Raw genomic sequence first — 25022 nt, forward strand, 5'->3', positions numbered from 1 at the left:
CTGTGAAACTAAATCCACAGAAATTTAGGTGGTGACGCAAACAGACACAATCCAGGGACTTCAAGCTTAAGGCTAATATTTCATTCTCCAGAGCTGTTAGGCCTTTTTATTTTTTCTTTCTTTTTTTTTTTTTTAACGGGAATGGTGTGAGCTATGGATGGAGTGTCGGTTAAGTTAAAATTTCTTGGCTTGTCAGTTTGCGCAACTTTAATGTGGTTTGTGTAGTATGTGCACACATGTTCACATATTCTTTCTCGCTAAAACTGCTGCTATCAGATTTTACATGGAACAGAAAGATTCTCAGAGTTTTCACAGAATCAGATATAATATCTATTTAATAGCTATAAGAAGTGGGTTTTGCATATTGCTTTGAAGGTCATGGTCATTCTGATCAATTCCAGGTGGGAGTTCCAGATTTGTGGGCCACACACCAAAATGCTCTGTCTCTTGTGTGTGCAGCTTAACCTTTTGAAATTGATAGTCCCACTGTTTCAGTGGAGCGTGGCTGTCATGGGAGGCCCTGATCATACAGGTTGAGGTGGTTCCCCAGGTAAATTAGGCCAGTCCCACAGAAGGCTTTGAAGATGGGGTTCAGACCCTGGAATTTAACTATCAGGAATCAGTGAAGGGAATGGTGTAATAGGGTGTTTTTTATATGGCTATGCCTGTTTGGATGTCCAGAAGCAGTGAGGAGTCCAGGTAAACACAGAGGCTGTGAATTGTCAATTCTGAGAACATAGCCTGGGCTTTTCACACCTTCTTCACATTGTACATTGCTAGTGAGTATATATAAATCTTTGTATCTAATCATCCACTAGTTTCTTTATCTGTTATCTGCCTAAAGATGTTGGTAGATTGAGTAGAACAGAAAAGAAACACATCATATGTTTTTCTATTTGGGGGGGGCAGCGGGAGGTTGGGTGTGTTTTTAGGCTAGTTGAAGACTTTTGGTGCCCTTTGTCACATCTGGCCAATCATTGAATCTTAAGGGTTGAGACTGGGAAGCTTGGTTTCTCAAAGAAAATGCAGTCCAAGTGACACATGATATGAAAACTTCACATGAAAATTTCCAAAACCATGTTATGTGAAAATGACAAATTAACTAAAATATACATTTTAAAAAAACTTCCAGATGAAAATATGATAGGCGGTAAAGCTGATCTAATTTGCTGGTACAGCAAGATTTGGAATTCATTTAAATTAAAGGACCAGTCCAGCATCACCTTTCCCAGTTTTTGGTGCTGCACGTCAAAGCAAGTGTTATTACAGGAGCAGTGAGCTAAGTAGTTGCTTATAATAATGCTTTACACGGATAATGAGGAAAGTTTTAAGAGTTTTGAAAACAAATTGATATTTACCCTTGAAAGGACAAATTCTATTGGTGGAAGTATGACTGAGGCTTCTGTTGACATCAATGGAAACCATATGCTCAAAGGAAGAATGAGGCTCTTAATCTTGTCATCTCCAAATGTGGAGGAGAGCCTGGTCAGCCAGCAAATAGGCATTCCTCATCTGAACAGGGATTCTCCAATCTGGATCTGAGCAGAAATATCAGGCAATGAATCCATCTTACCGTATGAGGATGACTCATAGAGTCCAGAGACATTCTCCAGTAATTATTGAATACATGAGAATCAAAAGGAGGAATGACAATTGCTGTAAAAACAACAACAAAAAAGTAACTATAAGAGATTATGATTAACCTATCCCAAATTCTGCAACTGTCCTCTCTTCGCTACTACTTTCCATATTCCCAGCCTCTTCCACCAAATGAAACTGACTGCCATCTCCAGTCCTCTCTGTGCCTGACTCTGCTATGTATGTTCTAATCCTAGATCTTCTATAGTAGTTTGTTTTCTGCTGCCTGCCCACCTGTAACTCTGTTGACATAACCCAATAGACACTGAGGATGGCTCCTGCTGTGATGGACAGGGGCAAAGCTTTCTATCTAGACTGTGTTTGTGCTGCTGCTGGGCAAGCAGTGGATGGAAAATAAACAGATCTGAAGGACAATAGTAGTGTTGCAGGCAGCGGAAAATAAACACAGCTGAGCAGTAAGAGAAAGATCTGTTCTTTAGCTTCTTTAAACTTTGAAATGGGTAGGGCAAAGTTGAATCTAGTGAGCTGGTTACCTCTGGTCCCATTACAATTTATGTCTTTGATACAAAGAGGTGAGCTGGGGAGTGGGGGAGGTAATGAAAATAAGGAAAAGAGGGATTGAGAGGAAGGAGAAGGACACTGAGGAACTTAAGAGGGAAGAGTGTGGGTTGATGAAAGTGGGGAGAATGTAGTTGCTGGTGTGTAATACACTGGTTCACTAATCCTTCTCTCTACCTCCCCGATAGTCTTTTTTTCATTGTGGTGTAAATTACAATAGCAGATGTGGAATCTGTGAAGTAATTTCTTTTTGAAGAACTTAAAAGTGCTCACCACTGACTTGTTAAAACACCACACCACTAGCAGTTATAAAGTGCTCTAAGTAACGCTGGCTGATGGGCAACTCAGGTAGCAAAGAGAATTATTTTTAGCAAAAACTGGTTACAAATCGTTTTCCAGTTCTCAATACACTAAAGAGTTCTCTCACCCAGAGGTCTGAATCATGAAAACTATTCTGCTGCTGCACAGACACTAGAGAATAGGACTGCCTGACCAGGGCCGGCTCCAGCCATTTCGCTGCCCCAAGCATGGCGGCACGCCGTGGGGGGGGCACTCTGCCGCTCGCCAGTCCCGTGGCTCCAGTGGACCTCCCACAGACGTGCCTGCGGATGCTCCACCAGAGCCGCGGGACCAGCGGACCCTCCACAGGGACACCTGTGGGAGGTCCACCGGAGCCATCTGCCGCCCTCCCAGCAACCGGCAGAGCGCCCCCCGCGGCATGCCGCCCCAAGCACGCGCTTGGCACGCTGGGGCCTGGAGCTGGCCCTGTGCCTGACTTTTGGTTAATGAGCGAGAGCCTAGGATAGCTATCTGTTCAAGTTACACTCAGTACCTTAACGGTTTTTCTGATTAATGTGTAAGAGTTGTGGCTGTTTGTTTCTATAGAGATACATTCTATACATGCAACTCCCATTAAAATCAGTGGAAGCTCTACATATAGATTTAGTCTAGTATGCCACTCTGCACTCTTTTTATTTGTTTCTGGAAATTGTGCACATTCTGTTCTAGGAAATTTATTTAGTGTATTTGTAGGAGCTGGAGCTGGGGCTGATAGTGAAGGTAGACAATAATATGGGTTATTAAATAGTATAGTGTTTATTGATAGACTTTTCCAGTGCATTGCAGAGATTCTTTACTGTGCTCTGTGTAACACACAGTATTCAGAAGTATCTTTAATACTTAGCATTAGTTTGTAATATTGCATATGTAGCCATTTAAAACAGGGCTTGCAAACCACATCAAAAGTCTTGAGATGGGTATTTTGCTGTTGCTTGTATTTGATTCCCACAGCCATCTGCTGCTATGTAAGCTTATTTCTGTTCTTATTTATGCAAAGAAAATTATCAAACCTTAAGTCCATCATGAATACCTTGGGAACAGCACAATTGTTTTATCATTTAGTCATATGTTTTGGGTAAATCTTGCCATAAAATTCAACTGCAGCTCGGAACTGTGTTCAGTACACTTTAAACTTTATAAAATCTTCCATATGTGAAGCAAATTAAACTAGCATATTGTGGTGCATGGCTCTTGTGCTTACAGGAGACTCTGGTTCTGCTTGTGTTGTATAGGAAGATTGCTATCCTTTGGAAAGAACAGATTGGGCTTTGCATTCTGTGCTTAATGCCCTTTCAGAGCTATGACTTGAGACGCTAGGAGTTGGGGCACCTAAATAAAGAGGTGACATTTTTAAAGTTTGGATGGCTTGAGAAACACAAATAATCATTAAAAACTTTCTGTTAGCTTTAGGCACAAGTAATGCAAGAGGCTTCTTAGGACTTTGCACTTCTGCAGGCTTTACAATGCTGCACTGACTTTGGGAACTGAGCAGCTGATTCCCTCTGGCAAGAGCCATGGAATGGGAGGAAACTCAGGGTCAAAGATTTAGACTACTTTCAAACTTCAACCCATGATATTGAAATGAATGAAATCTGACCCGTGAGTTTCTGGTAGTTAATGCCAACTGACAGCTCAGCTTCAGTAACCCCACCCTGCTGTGGTTTCTGACATCAGTCAATTTGTTGTTTTCGAAAAGAGCAAAAAAAAAATCTATCTCTGCAAAAGCATTTGATGATAGACTATATATTATTTGGGTAATTATAGGTTATAGAAATGGCAATTCTGGAGCATCACTGAAAATCTTCTACCTCTCTCCTGCTATTGACAGATTCTGTTATGCATGCTTAGGGATCACAGATCTTGTTGTTGAGTGATCCTTGAAGTGTTTCTCTAATTTATTGTGTCCTGCCTGGAAATGGCCTTGCAAATATCCCCAGCTTCCTGAGGGCCAAAGGTTCATTCAAAAACAGTCAGTACTGCTTTTTCTTTTTTTTCTGCAGAAAGCTATCTTCACAATGTCAAACTACTGCTCCAACTGCATTGTTGTTATTGGAAAGGAAAAGAGTTTTTCTCCCCACCCTCCATTTGATTGCAAAATAGATTTTTGGGATAGATTTTTCAAGAGCACAGATGGCTTTCGATAGCCATTTAGAGACAATGGGAATTAGGTGCCCAAGTGCCATTTGTTTTCAAAAATCTACCCTGCTATGTCTTTCATAAATGTTTTCAATTTTGCTTGATGTGAGTTGTCATTTTAGATCCTTACTAGTTTGACTATGTATCTAATAATGGAATAAAAAAAGTACAGATAGGAAATGCAGGTCCTATGGTCATTGCTACATTTAGGTGGTGGTTTGTATTTGATCCTAGACAGAAAAATTTTCTAGAAAACATTTTGTTGAAAAATGCCATTTCATCTAAACAGATGTTTTAAGGAAAAATTTCACTGGGAAGGTTTCTCAGGCCCAGGACTGTGGGGGCAGGGGAAAGCAGGATGAGGAAACTCCCAGAATAGTCAATAGCTTGATTAGTAGGGGCCTTAGTTAGGATGTGGGAGACCCAGATTCAGAATCAGGTAGGGAAGGGAATTGAACTTGAGCCTCCCCTCTCAGTGCCCTAACCACCAGATTATCAACTACTCTAAGGTGTGTGTCACTCTGTGTTTTTTACCAGAAATTCTATCCTGGAACTAAGAAACCTTTCCTGAAAAAAGTTTTGTCTAAACCAATGTTTCCGTGACATACTTCGGTTTGGACAAATGACAGTTCCATCATGCAAAACAAAAATGCAGTCTGCCTCTATCTTAGCCCTCCCCAAAAACCAACTCTTACGGATGGACTTTGCAGTGTATCCAGATGGTCAACACAGTTGCTACCTCAAGCCTAAGCTAAGGGCTGAATTCCAAAGCTGATGGGCCCCATAGAGAATCCCCCATCTTTTTAGACAGCCAAAAAGCTGCCAGAAATCTAACCAGTTCCCAAGGTGGTGATCCCAGTTTATTTTTCACTGGACAGATGTCTGCAGAACAAACAAACAAACCTTGTCACTACCATTGGCAGACCACTGTGTTATCATTGTTATTAATTATGAGCTGTCATAAACAGATAGTTAAGGGTTAATGTCTCTTTTACCTGTAAGGAGTTAACAAACAGTGAACCTGGAACACCTGACCAGAGGACCAATCGGGAGACAAGATACTTTCAAATCTCGGTGGAGGGAAGTCTTTGTTTGTATGTTCTTTTCTTGTCTGTGTTCTCTCTGGGTTCTGAGAGTGACCAGACGTACCTACAGCCTCTCTAATAATATATTCAAAATAGTGAGTATTGAGTAAAAGGCAGGTTAGTCTTTTTGATTGTTTTCTTTATTTGCAAATGTGTATTTTGCTGAAGGATTCTAATTTGTATTTGTATACTTAGGCTGGGAGGGTATTCCCAGTGGTTATAAGCTGAAAGACCCTGTAATATTCCATCTTGAATTTACAGAGAATTCTTATTTTTTCTTTCTTTTATTAAAAGTTTTTCTCTTTAAAAAACCTGATTGATTTTTTCCCCTTGGTAAGGCTGTAAGAAACAGAGTCTGTACCCACCAGGGAATTGGTGGGAGAAGGGAAAAAGGAAGGGGAGGGAAAGGTGCATTCCCTCTTTGTTTTAGATTCACGGAGTTTGAATCTGTATTGCCTCTTGGTGAGGGAAAAAGAAAAGGAGGGGGGGAAGGGATATTCCTCTCTGTGTTGTGATTCAAGGAGTTTGAATTACGGTGATCTCCTAGCGTACCCAAGGCGGGAAAGATCTGGGAGGAAGAAAGAAGGGGGAAGGGAAATGGTTTATTCCCCTTTGTTGTGAGACTCAAGGAATTTGGGTCTTGGGATCCCCAGGGAAGGTTTTTGGGGGGACCAGAGTGCCCCAAAACACTATACTTTTGGGTGGTGGCAGCTGTAATACCAGATCTAAGCTGGTAATTAAGCTTGGAGGAATTCATGTTGGTACCCCATTTTTTTTGGACTCTAAGGTTCAGAGTGGGGAGTTATGCCATGACATGAGCTCTTATTTATTATTTGTATTACTATAGTGCCTAGGAGTCCCAGTCAAGGCCCAGGACCCTACTGTGCTAGGTGCTGTACAAACACAGAACAATAAGACAGTCCTTGCTTGATGAGCTTACGCTAAGTATAGGGTCAAGAAACAGTGGATGGATATAAACAGTTGGGGGAGAGTGGAATACAAGGAAACACTGAGACAATAATGGCTGCCATGATAGACTGTTGTGGGTAGTGTAGAGAAGGCTGACATGGGCTGATCAGAGGAAGAATCAACTGCTTGATACTAAATGAGAGAGATAGGGGGGTAGGTGTTGGGGGTGGAAATTGACTGTAAAGGAGCAGGAAAGTCAATACAAGAGGTTTGTTTTATGCAGTACAGAAGAGGGAGTCAATGGAGGGGTTCAAAAAGAAGTCAAAATGATGGGTAGGTAGAATGGTCTTTGCAGCAACAATATGAATGGATATGAGGTAAGCCTTAAACACGGAGTATTGAGCACATGATTCCTTATTTTCATCTTCCTCTGTGTTAGTAGATCTGTCAATCTCTCTTGAGACGGGAAACATGATTGTAGTGCATCTTCTCCTTTGCTGGAAATAATAAGAAACCTCAAGCTGACATGTGTCTCAGGAAAGAAACATCATCCATACCACAGAAACAAACAAACAACATTCCTTCAGCTCCAATATCCTGGTTGGCCAAACCAAAAAGTGGGGGAACATCAGCAGCTGTATTATCTAGCAGTCTTCCTTGCTGACACTGATATGTACATGCTGGTGTGTCAGAGTGCATTGTGATCTGACCAGCCATGACTGCAGAAGTTCTAGAATGAAAAAAAGTAAATTTGAGAGTCATGTAGGGATTTTATAAAGCTATGTATAGCATTTTTCAAGAATCAAAACATTTTATAGAATTTTAAAGTACATTTTTATACGGGAATCACTTTACCCACCAAAGGAACATAACTACCTTTGGTGTATAACATGGCAGGTGTGTTTGAGTAGTTATAATTGTTTTGGAAGGATGTTAGACATTGCTGCAGAGACCAAAGTTCATCCTCCGTCATGGAAGAAATGGCTCTGAACTGCAGAGGGTGAGCTGCAGGTTGAAATGAACAGCAAGCTCTGGTTTGCATTTTGTTACAGCGATGCAGGCAAAAATTTTCAAAAATGCCTAAGGCCCGATCCTCAAAGGTAATTAGGCACTTAACTTCCATTGAAATGGGAGCTTGGTGTCTAAACACCTTTGACTGAACATAAGTGTCTGAACTCCTATTGAATTTCACTTCCGAAAATGTTGTCTCTTGTGCAAAGATCTCTGCACCTCAGCAAGGCAACACAGCAGGTGCTAAACTTCATTCAGGTGTGGTACACAGAGTCCAAGTAAAGAAGTGAATAATTACCAGGGGCGGCTCTAGGAATTTTGCCGCCCCAAGCACGTGCCTACGGGAGGTCCTCCAAAGCCACGGGACAAGCGGACCCTCTGCAGGCAAGCTGCCGAGGGCAGCCTACCTACCGCCTTAGCAGCACCGGCAGAGCGCGCCCGCCCCCCCCGCGGCTTGCCGCCCCAAGCACATGCTTGGCGTGCTGGGGCCTGGAGCCGCCCCTGATAATTACACATATGATTGAAATTGCAAGGTAAATGTAGCTATGCAGAAAGTAATTACCTGAATTTGAATGTAGCTAGGAGACAAGAGATAATACTTGTACCCTTCTGAAAATTGTCATGGCATCAATAACCACAAACGAGTAGGACCTTAGTGTTTTAGATGAGACATGAAACCATCTCTCCAGTATTACAATGCCCTGAAACATCATAAAAATGTAGGGCTGGAAAGGTCTTCTAGTCCAGAACCATGCTGGCCCATTGGTTTCCTGTGCACTCAGGAGAAGACTACTTTCTACTGCATCACCCAAATTTATGTCTTGCAGCGCTTAGGTGTTTAACAGGAGTCTGTTCTACAGATACTGACCAATCTTACTCCTGCTTAACTTGTGATGGACGATGGGATCTCAGCATACAGTGCTTTTACCCTTGCTTTCCTAGGTATTTAGCACATAATTTAGAGCTAATTTATTTTTAAATAGTACAAGTCACTTTTAAACCCCTGCCTTCCAAATGGAAGGAGGCAGGCCTTTAAGAGAGATGGCTTCATTTACATGCATCTCACTGTGTATTTAGCAAGGGCACATTTGGCTCATTTTCATTTTTTGGTATGGCAATTGCAGTATATTTAGCTTCCTCTGACAGTAGTAGCAGCTGTTTATGTAAAATAAAATTAACTGTTTAAAGATTTAAGTCCATTTTCATGCTTCATTTTGTAGTGTATATTCCATGAGAGAGAATTTCCTGTGCTTTTAAGGGAAAAAAAGTACTCTTTTGGTGCCAAAACATACAGAAAGCTTATATGCTATGATAGAAAGGTGAGAGGAACAGGACTGTTTCTGAGAGAATAAAAGTTCCTTTGACTTCCTGGATTTTCTTTATATGACTGCTAATATTTTTAGATTAACCTGGTACCTCACAGGCAGTAAAAAAGCAGCCCCCTTATAACTCCCCCGGCCAAAAACAAAGCAAACTTTTCTTTTTCTCTTCAAATTGCATAATTCTAATACTGTCTTTAAACTAAACATTCCTGCTTAAAAGGAAAGTGCAATCATGTTCTGCTTTTGAAGACAGCTGGTAGTTTGTCCAAATTCATAAAAATAAGCGTCACAGCAATTACCATAAAGGGCTGAGCAATTATATTGAATTCTCCTTTCAGTTACACTCCCAACATTATTGGAAAAGAGAGAATAATGAGAGGTGTTTAAGCAATATGGGAAAATAAACATTTAAGTGAGTAAATATTGGAGCTTGGGTAATGGAGCCCCTAGGACAATGAATACATTCCAGTACCTAAATATCAGTTTACAAGCAGAAAAGTTTTCTTAGACATTGGAGTTAATTAAGCTTCATGTTTGTCAATACTTTGCCATTTATATTTGCTTCTGTGAATAATATATCCTATGGCAAAATATCACATCAGTGCCTTATTCTTCAAACTTCTTATGTGACAATTTTTCCATCATGGATGGGCCAATTGACTACTAGAAATAATCAAATCTGTGGAGTTAAGTTGAATTGATTGAGTATTGGTCTTCAGGTTCTTAGAGAGGACCAGGATGTATTGCATGAGGGTCTTGATAAAGTGAAGGACCACTGAATAAAAGATCATTCTCAAGTTTCCTACTCAAGTTTATGGTCTGTTTTCTCTCTGCTCAGACAACACACATGTCTATATGCAAATTCAGAGAGTCTAAGGCTAAATTTAAAAAATAAACCCAAATATTTAAAGGGATGGAATGCACAAGTAAGGTAGACAAGCTATCTTAATTCTGGCACTGTAGAGATATCGGCCTCTCATCTTCTTTTTGCTGCAGGCATTCTGGCAACATAGAATATTTAGTTTCATATGTAAGTCACCAATACTAAGTGAGTTGCTCAGTCACCATTTAACAATCGTATTTTTATTGCAAGGGCTTTGATTTCATGATCTGGGCCAAGATTCTGATACATGCAGGCAAGCTTTCTGTGCCTAATGTCTCTTGCATAAGTGGCTAATATGTAATTGTAGGGCCCAGAAGCAAAGTTCTAAGTGCTTTCTGTAGCTCCCAGTATTAGGGCCTAAAAGAGGACTGGGGAATGATTGCCTGGTGTGTGCTGTTTGATCAATCGGGAATTTGTAAGTAGGCATTTTCTTTTCTGTGGGTAGGATATGAACATAAAGAAACCCACAGTTGGTGTAACCATGGCATAGTTAAGCTTAATACTTTGATTTTGTGGTGATTGCTAAAAAGACAATTATTGTGGAAGGATGAGGTAGTCTGACTATCTAATTTGCTCAGGGTGCTGCTACAAGACAGAGCTAATATAGTTTGAGTGGCTTAATGGTATAGAATCATAGAATATCGGGTTGGAAGGGTCCTCAAGAAGCCATCTAGTCCAAGCCCCTGCTGAAAGCAGGACCAGTCCCCAGCTAAATCATCCCAGCCAGGACTTTGTCAAGCCTGACCTTAAAAACCTCTAAGGAAGGAGATTCCACCACCTCCCTAAGTAACTCATTCCAGTGCTCACCACCCTCCTAGTGAAAAAGTTTTTCCTAATATCCAACCTAAACTGCCCCCACTGCAACTTTATACCATTATTCCTTGTTCTGTCATATGCTACCACTGAGAACAGTCTAGATCCATCCTCTTTGGAACCCCCTTTCAGGTAGTTGAAAGCAGCTACCAAATCTCCCCTCATTCTTCTCTTCTGCAGACTAAACAATCCCAGTTCCCTCAGCCTCTCCTCATAAGTCATGTGCTCCAGCCCCCTAATCATTTTTGTTGCCCTCCACTGAACTCGTTCCAATTTTTCCACATCCTCCTTGTAGTGTGGGGCCCAAAACTGAGTGTATTATCTAATCTCTCTCTAAGTATTTCCTCTGATGTCTCTGTGGCTTCTCTTGGCAGGCTGTTCCATTGAGTAATAGCTCTTATTAGGAAGTTTTTCCAGGTATCTAATCTTAACTTGTTCTTCTTTAGGTGAAGACCATTACTTCTTTGAATGTATCCCTGGTCAACTTTGAATAAGTCTTCCCCCTCTTTCACCTGGTTTGCTTTAAAACAGAAAAAGGGTATAGATAGTTCATATGTACTTTTTGGTTTGTATAAGCAATGTCTCCTTTTCACCTTGTTCCTCGTGTGGTACCTTCCAACTTTCTTACTGTTATTGCCCTTCTTTGCTTTCGCTCTTTATCACTTCAAAGCACTTCATGCTATCCTCAATGAACTCTTTTCAGTAATATGAATGCAAGAATTGTTACCTCTCCACTTTTAAGTATAATATTTAAATATATATATTTTCCATATGGCATTAGTCTTTCCACTTACTGTTTGTTGTATCAAGGCTGAATCTAAAACTGCAATATCTCTGGTATGTTTTCCTACTTTTTGGAACAAGAAATTAGTCTCCAAATATTTCAAGAAGTCCACAGAGATCCAATTTTTATGCAAATATATTCATCATGTTTGTGTGTTCTAGAATGATCTCTTCACCCCCTCCCCTATGTATTTTGAGTGAGATTTGTGGCAGTTTATTGTCACCTATCCACTTTGCTTTTCTTACATTACATTAATCCATAAAGATTTACTGTTGCATTTTCCTTCTGAAAGGCAATTCTATGTCAGTACATGTACCGATAATTTAAATATAAATGCACCCCAACCCTTTCATTTTTTTTTAACCAATAGGGTCATATCCTGAGATCTTTACTGAACATTCTATTGATTTCATTGAGAATTTTGCCTAAGTATGAACTGAATGAAAACTAAGTTCTGAATTGGCCCTTTAGCAGGGTGGTCACCCCGCTCCTGCCCTGAAGAGCTTAAAATAGCCCTGGGAGAGGGCTGTGGCAGGGGGAAAGATTGGGAAAGCAGCCACAGCTGTGGCCAGCTCAATCAGGGCCCAGCTGGCCCTTATAAGAGGGCTGTGGGCCAGAAGCTGAAATATACTCTCTCTAGCATTTTGAGAGTGAAAGACCTGGCTGCCTGGGAGCTGAGCAGGGTACCTGAGGTGGAGTAGTGCTGGGGAAGGGCAGAGGGAGCTGAGGAGCTCCAGCCTAGCATAACCCCAGGCTGCAGGCCTAGTTAAAGGCAGGGCCGGTGCAAGGATGTTTTGCGCCCTAGGCGAAACTTCCACCTTGTGCCCCCCGGTGCCCCCGCCCTGAGCCCCTCCTCTCCCCCGTGGCAGCTCTGCCCTGAAGCGCCCCCCTTGCAGCAGCTCCCCACTCTTTGCCCTGAGGCACTCCCCCTGCTCCAGCTCACCCCTGCTCTACGCACGAGCACCCCGAGCATGCTGTCACTGCTTCACTTCTCCTGCCTCCCAGGCTTGCAGTGCCTAAGCTGATTGGCGCCGCAAGCTTGGGAGGCAAGAGAAGTGAAGCAGTTCACCCTTGCCCTGCCTCCTCCCCGAGCACGCCATCGCTGCTTCCCTTCTTCCGCCTCCCAGGCTTGCAGCGCCAATCAGCTTAGGCACTGCAAGCCTGGGAGGCAGGAGAAGTGAACCAGCCACAGTGTGCTCAGGGAGGAGGAGAGGTGGGGGTGAGCTAGGGCGGGAGTTACCCTGCATGCCGCCCCCAACCTTACTTGCTGCAGGGGGCCCTCCCCACGCTCCCCTGCCCCAGCTCCCTCTGCCTAAATGCCAGCGGCGACCGAGGCGGCCGAAGATCCGGCCGCCACGGTCACTGCCGAAGAAAATGGCACCCCTCCCACCTAGGTTGCCTCAATGGTTGCACCAGCCCTGGTTAAAGGCCTACAAAAGGTACTGGGGCTGCAGAGAGGCAGCCCAGAGAAAGGTAAAGGCAGCTGGTCCAACCTCCCCTGCTGATAAGTGATTTACAGACTGTAGTCTGCCCAGGGAGTGGGGGCTAGATGACGACTGGCACTAGATCCCCACTGAGGCAAGGTGGGGATAGAGGGTTGGGGGTTCCCCTGGGAGGGGAGACCCAGAGCCTATGAGTTGCTGCTGGAGGCAGAACCCTGATGTAAAGGGGCACTGGGGTCTGGGAGGGACATGAGGGGCCAGTGGCAGGCGAGACACTGGCTTGCAGAGGGTGCTCTGGGCTGGAAGAGCTAATTCCTGAGACAACCAGCAGGAAGCGCCATGCCAGTGAGTCATCACCCTGCCCCAGACCCATAGATTCTATCCATAAATAATGAAATTCCATTTCTTTCAATTTATCCTATCATATTTTCTGTATGTTAGGCATCATTCTGTCTACTTTCTCACATACATGACCACATTCCTTAGATTTATTGCCTATGCTCTTTGTTTTTGTGTATAGATACTTGAATTTTATTTTTAATTTAACCTTAATTTGAGGCTATCTTTTATCCATTATTCCTTTTTATTAGGCTTGGGCTAAATTATGTCTGTAAAAGGCAGAGATGGTCAGTGAGTAGGGGAAGGAAGCACAGAGGGATATGGGCAAGCAGGTTAAAATGTGTAACAAGTTTCCTTCCAGTGTTGTCTAGTGTTCGGCATACCATGGCCTTCCACAATCATTCTTAGGCACATCTGCTTTGGACCATTAGCTCTCATCCACCCAATTGATGCTGGCCTCCTTCAGGATTGTGCTGGGCTGTAGTACTCGCCCCTGGGTTTGCCCTCACAGGGCCAAATATAATTTGACCCATAATGGTTTGTTCCATACATGACAATTTCCTCCGTCCTCCTAGCTCAAAGATCTTTGTCTTACCTTAATTAATTTGACATTCAGATAGCTAGCTTCCCATCTGATCAAATAAAGCCAGAACATTCTAAATAGCCCTGGTGTTAACATATTTGTAAAGCTTTTAAGGAAGGTCATAGTTGCTCACTAATTACAGAAATCTTGAAAGACTAAAGGGCTGTAAAACTAACTCAGATTACAGCCTTTGTGGTTGAGATCCTAGATTTTGATAAAAAGTTGGAGAAATTTTCTGGTATCTAGATTCCTAAGGTGCTAAGAAGTAAGAGCTGGATTCGCAAAAGGACTTAGGCACCTAACTGTCACTTTCACAAAAATGCTGCTTAGCTGCCCCCAAACCCTGTAGCCTAAAACCTCTGGTCCTATGCTGAAGCTGTTGCACTGTGATTAAATAATGAGAGACTCAGTGGGGGTGGGGAAGAGAGCTGTTGTGCACAACCATCACAATGACTCTGTAGCCTGGTGATTAGAACATTCACCTAGGAGGTGGGAGACCCAGGGTCCGGTCGCCCCTCTCCAATGATTCTTTCATAATTTATTCAAAGTGGAACAGTATCAGCAGGAGAGATTGAGAGATTGAATAGCCTGGTGGCTAGGGCATTCAGCTGAGACATGCTGCCTCCTGTACTGATTGCTTCATCTGATGCCACAACTTTGAGTTTTTAATTTATTTAATGGAAAAAAAACCTATAGTTTTTTTTGTCTTGTATCAACATATTTTTGAGGCCTAAAGTAGCCCTTACACTTGGTACAAGACTGTTGTATTACAAAGGTTTTAATTAAACATTATGTGAGAGATGAAGAAGAAACCACTGTGATCTTTTTCCAAGGGTAAATTAATATCCATAGGACTTCAGCATGTATTGACATCTTTGTTCTTATGCAAAGGTTAATTAATATGGTAGAATGTTGTAGGTAATGCTTTAATTTTACAACCTTAACATATTGCTTTTAATAAACACCAAAATCAGAAAATACTATGCAACCTTTACTTTTTGTTATAGTGAACTGATCCATACAGCTTGTGCGCTACAGATAAGTTAACGTGCTTAACAATTGACCCAATACTTTAAAATACTGCATATAGTATGTGCAACATGAATGAACTAGCATTTTACGAAACCCTTAACCTTTTTATTTCCTGACTTCTTCCTAGCTTCTTTTCATTTGCAACCTGAATGTTTCTTTAATATAATTTTTGGCATTAATTTTATTTTGTGCATTTGTTGGGGAAAGGATAAAATGGGAGAAAACTCCACATCAAAATACTCAGAGTTGTGTGTTTTACATACTTGATTTATCTGTATTAATAGAATTATAATGCCTTACCCTGAGAGTGCTAGTTCTCCATTATAAGTATGTAGAGTTAATTGGTCTATTTTAGAAACAATCACTTCCATGACATGGGAATATTAAGAACATAACATAAAGTTACTGAATGAAAGTAGTTTGAGGTTCTCTCTCTGGCCTGGACCAGCCCAAAATTCTTTTCTATAGAGAGGGGGAGATGTATAACTTCATAGTGCAGCTTTAGGAGACTCAAGCTCATTTGTCAAATAGAGACTGTAATATATTAGCCTTTTAGACCCTTCTTTTGTAACCAATGTTTCTCTGAGTTCAGTTAGCATCAGACATTTTTTAGGAATCATTTAGACAATCTCTTGAGTTTTATGTGTGGTTTTCTGTTTTTTTAAATGTATTGTTGTTATCTCATTTGGATTGAATCTGTCAATTTTATTTGAGAAAATACATATTGTTGCCATTCATGAAAGCCTGTGATTTATCTGTCTTCGGTTCTTGGTGATGTTATGGAGAAAAAGGATATGAACTATTGAATTGTTGGCCTGTCAGAAAGGAGCAGTCCCACAGAAACTGTTCTGGTAATAGACTGGTGATTAAGAGATGTCATGATCAAGATGGAGGGTGAAATCCTGTCCTCAGTGAATTCAATGAGACTTTTGCAATTGACTTCACAGAGTCAAGATCTCAGGAGTGCAAGAGCAGCTTAACTCTTAAAACTGTAGCGTAATAGTGTTGTGCAACCAAATGTTGCATATCTCCCCTGGTTTAAACTCAATGGTTTCAATAAATGTAGCCAGTTTATTATGATAATAAAGCATGGACAGTTTCAACCTAAAGAGGGAAATTTTCAGAAAGTTATGGATTAGAGAAGATTGGTGGTTGCAAGAAACATTATTTTAACCTGATAGCTTATTGTGCCTATACAGATACCTGTGGTCAATCAAAAGCAGAGTTCAGTAACAACAGATTGAATTCCTACTTTAGATTTTTATAGTGAGAGGAATTCTTAAGCTAGTTACTTGAATAGTGAAGACGGGCTGTGATTTCTATTATGATGGGCATTGGTTATTTAGCCTCTTCATGCAAGGCCTTTCCCCTTTATGATCTCTCCAAATTCACCAGGCAACATGGGGAAATACAATTTTTACTGGATTTCTGTATCTGAGCACCAGTACTGAATCCATCACTATGTAACCAATGAAATGCTGGTTCATAAGAGAAGAGAATAGTTGTCATGAATAGTCGCCTGCACTGTAGAGAATGCAGCTACTTAGGAGAACAATTGGCAGTCATGAAGAGGCAGCATGGTTTACTGAATTAGTCACTGACCTTTGAGGTCCTCCTTAGAGACTGTCCTTATCCATAGTAAACAAAGCTCATTGTAATTACAAACAGATGCCAGATAAAAGGTGGAGAGTACAATAATCTCAGCTGAGCTTCTAGTGAATGTTGGAGTGTTGGTACCCTGTTTTCCATACTCAAAAGAGCATGGCACAGTGTAGTTAAATTGTAAGCTTTTGTATTGAAAGCTACCCAGAGTACACTGGAAACCCCACGGTTGCCAATACTTGCATTAATTCCTGATCCTTTTCATATCAACCCTTCCATTTTCCAAATTTTAAAAAGAAATATTTTACAGGCCCAAAATGGGAGAATTTCAGATGTAATAGGCACATACATATGCATACTCAAAAGCTATGTCGTGCAACTTATTAATATATGAGGTTGATTCCAATGTAATTAATATCATCCTATCATCAACTGCAGACAGTACACGAATGACAGGAAACTAAATGAAAGCAATCAGTCTGCATGACTTTTCAGCCCCTGAAATGAGACTACTGCTCAAGATTATATTTTGAAAAGGCCGTACATTACAGCAGCCATTTAAAAATAATCCAACTACATATAATACATTACTAGTATGAATTATTTTAACTCCTTTGTGTAGATACACAGTGAAAGTGTAGTGAAAATATTTTTATGATTTGAGAGATTGCTAGTTCCACTGCTACTCTCGGTTTTAAGTAAAGAGACTATCTCCCAAACCAGTAGCATATTTCAAAATTGAAGAAACTTTTGAAGTGTGATCACTGTGCCATGTATTAGGGATATGACAAACCCATAATTTTGGGATTCTATAGATAAATAGTGAGTATTCCTGATGGATTCAAATCCAGATATTGATTACCTTTAGAGTCTTTGGCTCATGGATGGAGGTGAATAGAGGGCTGAGCTGGGGGAGGCAGTGGGAGAATAGGTTCTGAGGATGTGGTGGAGGAAGGGGATGGAGAGAGAAGTAATAGGTTTAGGTGGAAGGACCCATGTGTGAACAGAGGTGAGCGGTGGGAAGGAGTGGTTTTTGATGTGTCACTTGCTTCCAGTGCTGTGGATTTGCTGGAAGAATGGCATCAGGACCGAGAGTCAGGCCATATTTGAAATGGCTGCTACCGTACCGGATCAGCCATCTCAAGCGTTTATTATCTGTTTTATTATCAGCTGGAGAATCCAACTGATTTGAGTACAGATGCAAATATGACTTGCTTCCTATAAAAATTGATTTTAAATAGGGGATTTGTCAGATGTTTTACTTATAGGGAGAGAATACATGGTAGTGTGGTGCAATACAAATAGTTTTTTATCATAATAGCATGAGTTTGGCGTAGCCAACTTTCCCACAAGTTGTGAAGCCACAAATGAATTATTTAAATGATCCTAAATGAATCTCATGAAGACTATTATACCACATCCCATGGTCAGGTATTTGGTATATGCCAAATATTTTACAGGTAGAGACTATTTTAAATGTATTTATGGAGTGTTTTACAATTTTTATTGGTATTAATTGTCATATTTCTCTACCTGTAAAGCCAGGCTCCTTCAGTATCATAAGGCCAAATGCTCATTATTGCAGAGGAAGAGGAATATTCTAACTAATGAAGTATTGAAACAATTCAAAATTACCAAACATAGCTTGTCTAAACAGTGCATAACAATCTATGTCTCTAAAAGTCCCATATATCACAGTTTCTTGGAGCTAAACAAAAAGTCTTGCTGTTTTGGAAAGAGAGGATTCTTAGCCTTCTGATAGTATTCTAATATTTCTATCCCTACTAACTCACCTGTTACCAGACCTTATAGCTGTTTCTGGTTCAAGAATGAATATTGCCTGTCCTGAGCCATGCGGCTGTATATGTTTGGCATAAAAGAATGAAAAGGGTTTTTTTGTCCCCCCACCCCCTTAGGGCTGTATATATCTGTATTTAAAATTCAGTTTCTCTCCCCAGTATATCTCCCCATTTCCAGTTTTTATCCACTTCTTTCTTTTTCTCTTTTTTGTTTCTTTCTACTTCCTCTCATCTTTTGCTATCCCCCATATTATGCTGGCAATGGTCTCTGTTGTTAAAAGAAGGCTTTGGCAAAGAGGTGAGTATTGATCTGACCGGAGTCAGCTGAGAATGTGTTCAACTTGTGGTATTTTTAATGAATTACCTGACTGTTGAAGCTGCTCTGGTTTTGAAATGTTAAAAGTAGTCCATGAAGAAATGGATTAGTAGGCAGAGTGCAGTTGAAGGGAGTTAAAGATACATCTGAATTTTTCATGCATTAGTTCCACAATTCCTCACATAAATATCCACTGTCTTAGAAGCATGTGTGCCCTAAGGGGATACCTTGTGTGTCTAGCTATTTCGGTAAAGTGTCCTAAGGTATGATAGTGACAGTATGACAGATATTAAAGAGATCCCTGTCCCAAAGAGCTTAAACTCTAAAAATACCCAAAATACAAACAAAGGATTTGGAGAAAGGATATGACAAGTTGTTTTATCCCAGTGTTTTCTGTTCTATTTTATAGTTTTAATAATTTGTAGCCTTTACCTCTTGCACATACAGTTCAGTTTACTGTAATCTTGTATTAAACAGTCTTAGCATGGCTAGTTTTTTAAACCTCTCAGATTCTCTGTGTGTTTATACAGATACATGTACCAGTGTCATCTTTTTTGCTTTGTTTCTCTCATCAATATTAAAGTATTGGATGATGAGGGTGTAGTGTCACTGTTGTAAAAACTGTTTAATGTACTGTAATAGTGCATAATATCTTAGTTTTAATCAAATGAATATTTGAATAGATGGTAAACTATGCTCTAAATTAAATTGGAATCATATTCCTTTTGCAGTGTCTTTACAGTGCTTGCTAGCAAACTACATGCATTCAAACCATTTGGTATTTGTGGAGTTAACTAACTTACACCTATTCCCAATTAGCTTCTTACACCGGGACTGCAATGCTTGTTTACCTAACTAAGGAAACATGTTATACTGAAGTAAGCTTGGCTGGTTTTTAGCCTGACTGAGAGAGACAAGTAAGCACACACCCTGGAGAGTGGGAGTGATCAGTAGGCTGGACAGAGCACAGCTTCCTGAATCAAACTGACTACAGTTCAGCTGATCTTGAGGAAAAACAGCACAAGCCAGGCAACAAAGCAGCCTACTTGGAGGAACTATCAGCTTAAAAAAACAAACAAACAGAATTTCAGGACAAGACAGCATAAACTGACAGCATAAAAATGGAGAAGCAGGTAAGTCACTTGCATTGTAGAAGTGGCCTTGTTAGAATGAGGAGGAAATCAGAGTGCTACTATTAAGTCTTGTTCTTATATCTAGTTCATTCCTAAAATGGCTTGCACATTTTAGAAATACTTCTAGACAATTTGTGCCTTTTGTGCACAGCAACATCTGTGTGGAGGTAATTATTTTAGTTTATCTGACTTTCCATGTGTTTTTAATTTGAATACACCTTTCTTTACCAAAGAGATTATCAAAGTTTCTTATCTTTGATGGAACACAGATGCAAGCTAAGACTGTGGAAATAAAGCTAGGATGCTTTGATTAACTATCTGAATCCCTGCAAACTGCAGAATGCAAAATTTCTAATATGCACACACTAAACGCCCTTATTTTTAAGGTTTAGTGCATTTTTAAAAAAAGTGAACTATCGCTTCATTCCATAGTTTCTAGTATACTTCATTTTGATTGGTATGACTGGAGCTCAGTCAGCACAGCTGAAATGTCCTTGCTCGCTGTACATGGAATATGGGGATACCTGCAACAATAAGCACAAGTTACTTAAAAATAAGCCTGGTTCAGTCTTGCAAACTTGTAAGCAAAACTTCTTCTCCTAAAATAAAAGTTGTCAAGGTACAAAACAAAAACATGGATTGCTTAGGAAACATTTACAGATTCTGATAACCTTTACAATAGACTCTGATTTAAATCCAGAGAGCAAAAGAGTTCTTTGAAGAATATCTGAAAGAATTAAAAGTGGAAATCTGAAAGAATATGTTTCAATAGCCTTCTAATTGCATCGTATTGTACAGTACTTCAGGACAGACAATGTTAAAAGGCAGCTAGTTGTAGAACTTCCTTCAAATTCTATTGCACCGATAATACAAAAATTATGAATGAAAGTTTGGTTTAACTGATCCCTCTGAGAGGTACCTTCCACAGAAGAATACCGTGTGCCGAAAACTTTACAGAAACAGGTGCAGACTTTGTTTTTAGGGTGCTTTCATTTCTTTCATTCTGGTGGTTCACTGTCATATGATTGCACTGCACTAAGCTTTAACTGATAATTTTATCACAAAAAATCTGTATTAAGAATTTAATCTGTATGTCTGTATCTTTCCTGGGGGCCAAAATAGCAAAAAAATAAAATAAAAATTAATATTTCTAAAAAATGTAGAAGATTTTTAAGAAGTTGATTAAACTAGAAACAAAACAATTAACTTTCAAAATGTTGCAAGATTTATTAATGTATGCATAACAGTAAGCAGTTGTATTGCAAGCTCCTATAATGTAATATTTCCTGGCTAAAACATTCATTCGTGATAAGGAATTGGCAACCTTTAAAATTCACTTATGCTAATTTAGTTTCTCATTCATAAATATACAGGATATTTCTAAACTCCTGACCTTCAAAGTGAATATATTAATGGGAGTTACTGCATTGCTGTTTTATGTATGTATCTTTAGTATGGCATTTTTACAGGATCATTTGCAAGGAAAATAGTGAGTTCTTAGACATGGGACAGCATCTGAACATACCATGTTATCCCTCTGAAATACCATTGGTTTTGATGAAACTCAGTAGCGGTAAGGAATCTGGGAATGAAGGACCAGGAGCAAAGACTACGGTTTCTGAACTTCACTTACCTCACCTCCACCCCATCTTTGCTGGCTTCCATTTATGATACCTCAAGAAACTCTGTATTGTGCCTCAGGTAGGGATACAAGAGAAGAGATTTTATCAGGGATATTTGTAAATAAAATACAAGCTTTAAGAACAGGAGAAACACCTGCCAAGAGAAACACACACTCTTAATCTATTGGATTCTATTCTGTCTGGATACTTAATGGTACTGATCCAAATACCTCATAATCATTAACAGAATGCATTTTTACAACACCCTGGGAGATAAGGGTGTGGTTTTTTTGCCATTTTACAGATGGGAACTGAGGCACAGGGTATTTATTTATATTATTGTAGCACTTAGGAGCCTCAGCCATGGACCAGGACCCCATTGTACTAGGTGCTGTTATATAGACGCAGATCAAACAGTTCCTAGATTAAGTGATTTAACTAAAGTCACAAAAAGAATGTCTGAGGATGAGCTGAGAATTGAACCCAAGTCTCCTACATTTCAATCCAGTGCCCTATCCACTAGATCAGTGTTTCTTAATTGTGATGGGGGGGAAGGAGGCACCTGTCAAATTTTCTAGGGGGCAAAGCACGTCACAATACAACTCAAATTTGGCCCAACCACCCCTCAGTCATGACGGAGGGGCAGCTGGGCTACATTTGAGTAAATGACATGAGGGCTCCAAGTTAAAAAACAAAGAAATACCTCCCTTCCCTGCCACAAAAAACTAAGGTGGGATGTGGTTCAGAAAAGGTTGAGAACCCCTGCACTAGATAACTCTTCCCTCTTAAGCTTCTGTGCCTGAGTTCCTTATCTGTAAAATGGGCATATTTCTTCACACATCGATAGACAGAAACATTCTTTCTATGACAATATGCAAGTAAAGTAATCTTGGAAACTGGGAACACCGCCCTGTGCAAAGTGGTTAAATAATGCTTTCACTGCCAATGAGCTGTATGTAAGGAATGCTACTTGTATATTTGGCTAAAACTGGTTCCAGCAATTTTTTTGGTCCACGATGCACAAAATGTGGGGGGGAATCATCCCACAAACTCACCATATTTATAGGATATGGCTCATGAGGCAATATTTCTGTCATTTTACAGGTGGAACAGCTGGCAGTACTGGGTGAGGGTCTTTTGGGAAGCTATTATCTTGAGCTGCATAAACTTTTTATAACCTTTTTCCTTGATACTTTTAATCAGTAAATATGTATTCATTTTTTTTAAAATGAGTTTCGCCCAAGTGTAGAACATTTCCATTTTAATACGCCTTGACACACTGAGGAAAAGCTTCCACTTTAAATGGTTGGTTGGTGTAGAAAAAGCTATACTTTTGTTTTAAAGTTTAGTTCCGGGTTAAATAATGTATTTAACGTCTACGAGTTTTCTCCCTGTCTTTGGATCTGTGTCAATTTCAATTGTTTAGCTCCAAGGAAAATAATGAAGTACATTGATGATGTTCAGTCTGAAGAAATATTAACTTTGCAGATGCACATACTGAATCTAAGCAAAGGTGTTGTGCTCCAAGAGGCCTTCTGTATATATGTATGTACTTACAGCACCATCTTTAGCAGTCTAAACATGAGACAGGGCTGAAGTGAAACAGAACAACTCTGATTTGACAGTCCAAGTTTTAACACAGAGAGGACTGAGCTGGAAATTTTTGTTTTGGAATGTTTCAGAGCTGTGAAGTTATTACTCTCGGACAAAGGCTTTGATTACTTAGACAAAAGTGATTTTGCTTGGTTCTGAGTGAAACATTGCTAGTGCATTAAATTCAGGAAGGTTCTTATCCATTTGTGGTTTTAGCAAATAAAGCGTTAACTTTAGAGCTGAGGCTGTTGGATGTAGTTATCATGACACTTTTATTTTAAAAGAAAAGTTGACAATGGAAACTAATATTTCTCTTTAATCCATTAACTATAGTATTTAAGGATATTTTTAAAAGTTTCCAAGGTAAATAAACTGGAGTTGACCCTACAGCAAGTGTTCTTCTTGATTAAACAGGTTTTTCAGAGCCACCGCTTTGTTTACTTATATTTACTTTTTAAATTTTTCATGTAATTGGAACTGAGAGCTCCTATACATTAGCAAGCAGAGGTAGTGCACATCACATTTCCGTTTTGATACCTTAATGCTTTTTCAATAAGAAAATTCAAGGCTTTCAAACTGTAACCAGAGAGCTAGCAGTAATAGATGAGCATGCTGTACTAATTGTGTGCTCCCTGTAGGGTTTTGTTAAAGGTTTTACCATTCTATTACGCTATCATTTTCGAATGTAAGCATTTTATATAGCATGTGTGATTTCACTGCCCTTAAGTGACCTAAGTAAATTCCTTTTTTCCCCTGAAGCATATGCCTAATTGAAAAGAACCATCAGCAGTTGCCGAGCTGCAAGCAACATCTCTAGGAATAGCTTGAGGAGAGACAGGTGTCAAAAAGGGTGGGTCAAGTGGGACAACGTTTATAACAATCTTCTGCAGATCCTGTATTGAATCATTGTTAGGATTAATGGTAATGAAGCGTAGGCAGGGCATATTAGTTTAGCTGAAGAGAAGACAACAGCTGCCTCTAGATTAAATATACAGAATCTATTTTCTGAAAGGGCATCTGTTTTGGTTTTTTACTTCTGCCGTCCTTGCTGCTCTATTTAGGAAATTTAAAATGCAACTCAAAATCCGTATGTTTCCTAGTGCAACTGCTGTTCTAAAATTCTAAAGCCCCATATAGCTGTGTGGTAACTACATTTATGAATGCAGAGGTATGAAGAACATGCTGGGCTGCAACCTAAGATTGAAACATTGTGTTCCCTGTTTTGCTTTTGCAGTGCCAGCTGCCCCTAGTGCATGTGGTCTAAGAGTCATGCAAATGAAGGACCGTCTCAAGCTAGGGAACAGCCTTTCTTTTCTCTGATCAAGAGAAAATTATCAGATGACGATAAATCATTGGTCAGTTCTGCTTAGATGATTAAAAAAATTAATCTCAGTTTAAAACACTTCCATGAAGTCTGCTCAACTTTTATATTTATTGATTGCAACTTTAACTTGCTTGATCAGGTCAGAAAAAAACCCAGTACTTAAATTTAAAAAGGTTAAAAACCAATGGTCCTTGCAGGCACAAACACAGAGCCTGTATCATATCAAGATGTCACACATCAGTCTATCTGCCATTCTGTGCTATTTGTCTGGCTTGGAAAGTTCAGAAACCACTAGGTTAAAAATGAAAGCTAGGAAGGTCTCTGCCAGTGGACTATGGATAGTAAATTAGCTCAGCATGTCTGTCTTGTGTTATCTGTCAAATAGTCTGCTTTAGGTAGGCTTGTCCTATTGATTTGTTTCTGTATTTATTTTAGGCTATATTTCAGTAGCACATGTCAGAATTTTAGTTTTGGAATGCTTACAACTTTGGGCCTGATACTGAAAGGTGCTGAGCAGCCATAACTCCCATTTCAGGCAACTAACTCCCTTAACGGGCTGAATCTGCCTGGTTTCTTTTAGAACGATATTTCTTGTGTTTTATTTTTTGCTATACTAGTCAACACTAAGTCTAAGTTTTGGTGCTGTGACCAGTGATTGAGAGAATACAAGACTGTGTTAATGCAGAGGTTTGTTGGTAATACTGTATTTTGTACAGCAGGTTGGTCATTTTCATGATAAATTTCTGATTCAGCGAAACACTGAAAGACAAAAAAAGTATATTTCCAAGAAACTTCTCT

The 25022-nt window shown here is 39.9% G+C and overlaps 1 protein-coding gene across 1 annotated transcript in view; it reads left to right on the top strand.

Moving 5' to 3' along the window:
* The first annotated feature begins 19524 nt into the window (after positions 1-19524).
* The window catches only part of MID1 (midline 1), a 366041-nt gene continuing 360543 nt past the window's right edge, over positions 19525-25022 (top strand). The window contains exon 1 of the mRNA XM_032779759.1: positions 19525-19685. The gene's annotated coding sequence lies outside the window, so the exon portion shown is untranslated. The remainder of the gene's footprint in view (positions 19686-25022) is intronic.

The sequence above is a fragment of the Chelonoidis abingdonii genome, chromosome 1, assembly GCF_003597395.2.
Source record: "Chelonoidis abingdonii isolate Lonesome George chromosome 1, CheloAbing_2.0, whole genome shotgun sequence".
Classification (NCBI taxonomy): Eukaryota; Metazoa; Chordata; order Testudines; family Testudinidae; genus Chelonoidis; species Chelonoidis abingdonii.